At 41.5% G+C, this 6,105-nt stretch overlaps 1 pseudogene; it reads left to right on the top strand.

Annotated features, from left to right (window-relative positions):
- Positions 1–760: 760 nt before the first annotated feature.
- LOC101038006 (regulator of G-protein signaling 7-binding protein pseudogene) lies at positions 761–1,185 on the top strand (annotated as a pseudogene).
- The last annotated feature ends 4,920 nt before the right edge of the window (positions 1,186–6,105 follow it).

The raw sequence follows: 6,105 nt of genomic DNA, 5'->3' as shown, positions 1-6,105 counted from the left end.
CCATTCTAATGAGTGTAAAGTGATATCTTATTGTGGTTTTCTTTGCATTTTCCTCATAACTATTAATGTTGAGTATCTTTTCATGTACTTATTGGTCATTCATATATCTTCTTCAGAGAAATGTCACTTCATGTATGTTTTGCCGATTTTTAAACCAGCTTGTCTGTCTTTGTTGTTGACATGCATTCGTTCTTTAAATATTCTGGTTACGAGGCCCTTATCAGATACACGATTTGCAAATGTTTTTTCTCATTTTATTGGCTGTCTTTTCACTTTATTGACAATGTTCCCTGATGCCCAAGTTTTTTATTTTGATGAAGTATATTTGTCAATGTATTTCTTTTGTTGCTCATGCTTTTGCTGTCACCTCTAAGAATTCATAACCAAATCAGACGTAATGAAGATTTACCCCTACATTTTCTTCTAAGCGTTTTATAGTTTTGACTTATTTATTTAGGTCACTGATTCATTTTTAGTTAATTTTTGCATATGATGTGAGGAAGAGATCCAACTTTACTCTTTTGCCTCTGGATATCCAGTTGTGCCAGCACCATTTGTGAAGAGACTACCCTCTCCTCATCAATAATGATCTTGACACCTTTGTTGAAAATCAGTTGATAATAAATGTATGAGTTTATTTCTGAACGCTAAATTCTACTCCATTGATGTATATGTCTATCCTTATATCAGTACCACACTATCTGATTACTGTAGACTCATAGTAAGTTTTGAAATTAGAAAATGTGTGTACTCCCCAAAAACTGGCTGCCATCTCAGGCCCAGAAGATGGTGAGATCCATCCAGAAATCTGTCGGCTTTACATCCAGCTGCAGTGCTGCTTAGAAATGTATACCACAGAGATGCTAAAATCCATATGTCTGCTGGGGTCTCTTCAGTTTCATCGAAAAGGAAAGGAACCTGGTGGGGGAACCATGAGTTTGGATTGCAAAATTGAGGAGAGTGCTGAAACACCTGCCCTAGAAGACTCTTTATCATCCCCTGTAAATAGCAACATTCCTGGCAAGTTTCCACAGACATTGAGAACACTGAAAGAGACATGCGAGAAATGAAAAGCCTTTTAAGCAAACTCAGGGAACCTATGCCTTTATCACTGAAAAATTAAGATGGGCCCATCCCCAGCCAGCCATGGTTGTTCAGGGTCCATATTACTGTCTCCATCACTAATGCCCACCCAAGGTGAGTCTAATCATGTTCACCAATAAGAACCTCTGCCACACCAGCTCTGTGGGTTTCTTCTCATGCCATCTGTACCAACAAAGACCACAGTTTGGGTTTCCTGATGTTTTCTATAGCATGGTGCCCCTCTCCCTGGGACAGCTCAGAAGCCACAATGATATTCATGAAACTTCATCCTGCAGGTACTCCCTCTATTGCTTCTTCTACTCACCAAGCCTAGTGTCAGGGAAGATGCTGGTGATGAGTATGAATTTTAGCTTCTCACTCCCAGAATCAGCTCCCAACCTGTTGTTGCCAAGTCTTGGGGGCATCTATAAATGCCTTCTAAATATTCTTTCCTGGCTTATCCCCAGCCAAGGATTCTTCCCTAGAGCAGGCTACCTCTAAGGCATCTATACCAAGATCTTAATCTCAGTGGAGTTTAAGACATCTAGGTTATAAAAGAATTCCTACTACAGGGTTCAAATGAATAGCCTTAAGTCACTTGAGAAAGCTTTTTAGCAAGTAAATGTATTATAGATTCTGATTTCACCTTTTTTCTCCTACAGTTTATTTGGCCTAAAGGTATGACAACATCTAATCTGCTACATTTACACTCTAAGTCAATAAAATCTTAAATTACCATTTTGTTGATCTTTTAACTTCTATTTCTAATCATACATTCTTGTCTATTCCTGGTTCATCTGGAGACTATGGTGAACTTAGAAGATGGGGGAGAAATTCTTGCCTGGCTTCTGCTAGTTGACACTCCCTTTCCAAGAATCATTTGCAGTTGCTGGGCTTTCTTGCTGTGACTCTATACCCTGTTGTGTTACTTTGTCATTTGGGACAGAAACAGTGAAAACAGTTTGCTTTATTTTTATTATGAAGACTTGATCAGGATAGGATAGGTAGGAACATGATTACTGCTTTTTCTGAGGGCATAATATCAGTCCAGATCATGTTTAACCAAAATTGAGATTGTAAAAATCCTAGAACTCGCTAATCTATTTTAGTAGGTCACAGGAAGCATGCAAATCATAAAAAACCACAATGAACCAAAAACATCTGTATTGACAAGAGGCAAGAACTTCTCTGTCTTCTAAAGGTACTAACTGAACAAATCCATTGATGGTTACATAGGAAATTGCGAAAGGCATCATTAAAGTACCTTCAGGCTGTTGAAAACCCTTTTCTGTCTTCTTGCCCCACCAGCACTTCTCTCTAGATACGCTTCCCCTCACATTTTCTTGCCGTCCATGGAGCGGCAGAGAGGTTCTGAGTACAACTCTAACTTTCAGTTTCAATGGCCCAATCCCCAACTCCGCTGCTGACCTTGAGAGTAAAAATCAACAAGATCTTAAACATCTTATGGCCATCAGTCTGGGTCTTCTTTTGTCATTTGAAGACCACAAACTATTTTCATTTCATTGGCTTGCAGAAGAACTGAGCTTCTCCTCATCCTTGTCTCATGTCACCTTGAGGTGACCACAGCCCTGGCTTCTGTGTAATTCTGTTTGGTCAGCAGGCATACCAGAGCTCAGTGGCTGGTGTTGTACTTTCCCTTAAGTCTGCTCGAAGGGCCATACTCATCTTTGGGGCTGGGAACCTTAGAAACCATGAACCCAGTGCCAACGGGTAGATATGGAATTCTCAAACTCATGAAAAGGCATCCTTAATGCTCTCCATGTGCATGAAGAATTCTAATGTGCACTGATTGAAATTCCCAATTTTCTAACTCTCTAGTAATATATGGATGAGGTAAGAAGAAAGTTGCAAGAAAAAAATCTGTTTGACTTGATGGTTGTGTGGTTATTTTTCACCCTCCCTCCAATCCACTCTGAGTCCAAGGAAGCTGATTTTAGGGGCTACATTGCCTAGAGTGTCCATTGCTCCCTCTTCCTATCAGGTTCAGCCACTGGGAAGCACTGGTAGGAGGCCAGAGTGGGAGAAGGAGGTTAGGATACTTTCTGCCCCTGCTGTCCTGCTCTGCTGGAGTTCCAGCAGTAGCTGAGACTTCAACCTGCAATTCTCAACCCCAGCCGTCAGTAGGGCTCAAGTGGTATTGTTTATTCTTTTGATCTTTCTAGCTGTTAAGAAAGAAAGAATAATTTTTCCCTTAATGCTCATAAGTTCTCCGAATGGACCCCTGTAATAAAGGACAGAGTAACCAGAGAAAAAAAGCTTATTAACATGCATATTTTATACATACATAGGAGATATCCAGGAAATGAGGAATTCTCAAAAAGGTAACTGATTCCAGCTTATATAACATCTTCAACAAAGTTCAGTAAAGTTTTAGGGATGTGATAAGACAGAGAAAAGGAACTTTGAGCCTTTAGGGACAGCGACTTTTAGGAAGGCAAAAGGAATAAGTGGAGATAAAGGCTTGTTAGCAAAGCTTGTTAATGAAGATTCCTTGGGTGCCATCTCCAGGTCCATAAGGATTTACAGTTGTTTTCAGTGGTGAAGCTTTGTTCTCCCTGGCAGAAGGGGTGAGGGGGGTGCAGATCCCTTTTGTCTTTATAAGTCTGTATCCTGCTTTTAGACAAATAAAGGGAGGGAAAAGAGCTTTCCTTCATCTGCTGCTTCTTAATTGCCTTCAGCTCAACAATCTTTTTTTTTCTGTATGTAAATTTTTTTATTGTACTTCAGGTTCTGGGGTAAACGTGCAGATCCTGCAGGATTGTTACATAGGTACACACATGGCAATGTGGTTTGCTGCCTCTATCCCCCATCACCTACATCTGGCATCTTTATGCAAAACAGGTACATTTTAGGGTGGCAAATTCTGGTCTCCCGCAAAGCATAGGGATGACAGACCACCTCACCATCCCTGTTGCTTCTCTTAAGCCTGCTCAACCCTCTAAAAATACTTTCATTCTATAGTCTCTTCAAAATCTCAGCCAAGGACACCCTCTGTTACCTGTGGCATGATAAGCCAAAGATTTGAATCCTGGCTCTGCAACTATCTACCTCTGTGCCTCTCCTTGTTTATGAAATTACAGGGCTGGAGCCGAAGATCACAATGTGAAGACAAAATTGTAAAGTGGTCCTAGTCAGCGAGAGCAAAATTTCTGGCTCTTTCCCTTCCCCATCCTGGGTTGAATCATAGGAGCTGGTGGCAAGATGCCAGGGTCAGATTACAGAAGTGGCTGCAGGCTCAGTGTCACTGGGGCAAGGATGACTTGTCTTGTTATTGAAATCTCAGAGAGATGCTCCAATTCCTGCCCAGAGACACATTGGAAGACAACTGGGGAACTTACTGTGTTCCTGAACAGGCAGTGAGCTGTCTTCCAAGAAAAAAACCTGAGACCCTTCTTACTTAGCACAAATACCAGGTCTCATGCAGGACACATGGTTACAACTGACTGAAATCTGGGCCGGACGTGGTGCCTTACACCTGTAATCCCAGCACTTCAGGAGGCTGAGGCAGGCAGATTGCCTGAGCCCAGGAGTTTGAGGCCAGCCGGGGCAACATAGCAAAATCCCGTCTCCACAAAAAATACAAAAATTAGCTGGACATGGTGGCATGCACCTGTAGTCCCAGCTGCTTGGGAGGCTGAGATGAGAGGATTGCTTGAGCCCAGGAGTTTGAGACTGCAAGGAACCATGATCATGCCACTGCACTCCAGCCTAGGCAACAGAACAAGACCTTGTCTCAAAAAGAAAGCAAAAACACAACACAACAAAACAACAACAAAAAACCAACTTCTTGAAATCTGGAAAGGACACCTGGACTGCACTCAGCATTTGATTGTCGTTGTTGGCTCCAGCAGTAGAGGCATCCCTCAACTCCCAGCACTCTGCAGGGCTCAGACTGTTCTGTTCTGTTTGTTACCTGTGGAGTACCTGACAGACCTTGCACTAGCTGCTTTAGATTCACTTACTCTCACAGCCTCCCAGTCTTGTTATTCATATTTCATAGTTGGAAATGGAAACTTAGAAACTTGGCAAGGCCATAGCATGATATCCTACCCCTAGTGTCTGCTGGATTCCAGAAAGTGCCAGGGGCCAACTCAAATGACACGACCGTTCTCTGCACGATCTTAGGAATGTTCCTAAGTATGCTGTCCCCATTGCAGAATTTGCATTTTCTTTTAACAAAACATCTTTCAAAGAGGGGGACTTAAAATAACTGAGGCTCTTCTCACTAAGGACATCCCTGACACAAGATATAATTTAACATTTCTCTTTCATTCGAAAGTTTGAAATCCTGTCATTTGTGACAATGTGGATGAACTGAAGGATATCATGTTAAATGAAATAAGCCACACACAGATAGACAAATACCACGTGATCACACTATTATGTAGAATTAAAGAAAAAGAAAAGTTGATTAGCTGGGCATGATGGCATGCGCCTGTAATCCCAGCTACTCGGGAGGCTGAGGTGGGAGGATGGCTTGAGTTCAGAACGCAGAGGTTGCAGTGAGCTGAGATTGTGCCATTGCACTCCAGCCTGGGTGACAGAATGAAACCCATCTCAAAAAAAAAGTTGCTATCTTCGAAACAGAGATAGAGCAGTGGTTAACAGAGACTGGGGAGGAAGGAGGAGAGGCGAGGATGAGCAGCGGTGGATCAACGGGTACAACATGACCATGAGAGGGGAGAAACAAGCTCTGGTACTCTGCTCCACAGTAGCATGACTTAGTTAATAATGAATTCTAGACATTTAAATAGCTAGAAGAGAGGATTTTCAATCTCGTTATTTCAAAAGAAGTGATAAATGTTTGAGCGGTGGATATGTAATTACCCTGATTTGATCATTATACAACGTATACATGTAGCAAAACATCACATTGTGTCCCATAAACATATATAATTATTAAGTGAATTCAATTTAAAAAAATTTTTTTGAGTGTTATCTAAATGAAATTTCTAACCAGATTCTAAATCCATGATACCACTGAAACCAGCACACGTGATC

This window comes from Saimiri boliviensis, chromosome 8 (assembly GCF_048565385.1).
Source record: "Saimiri boliviensis isolate mSaiBol1 chromosome 8, mSaiBol1.pri, whole genome shotgun sequence".
Lineage (NCBI taxonomy): Eukaryota > Metazoa > Chordata > Mammalia > Primates > Cebidae > Saimiri > Saimiri boliviensis.
This window is presented reverse-complemented; position numbering and strand designations above follow the sequence as displayed.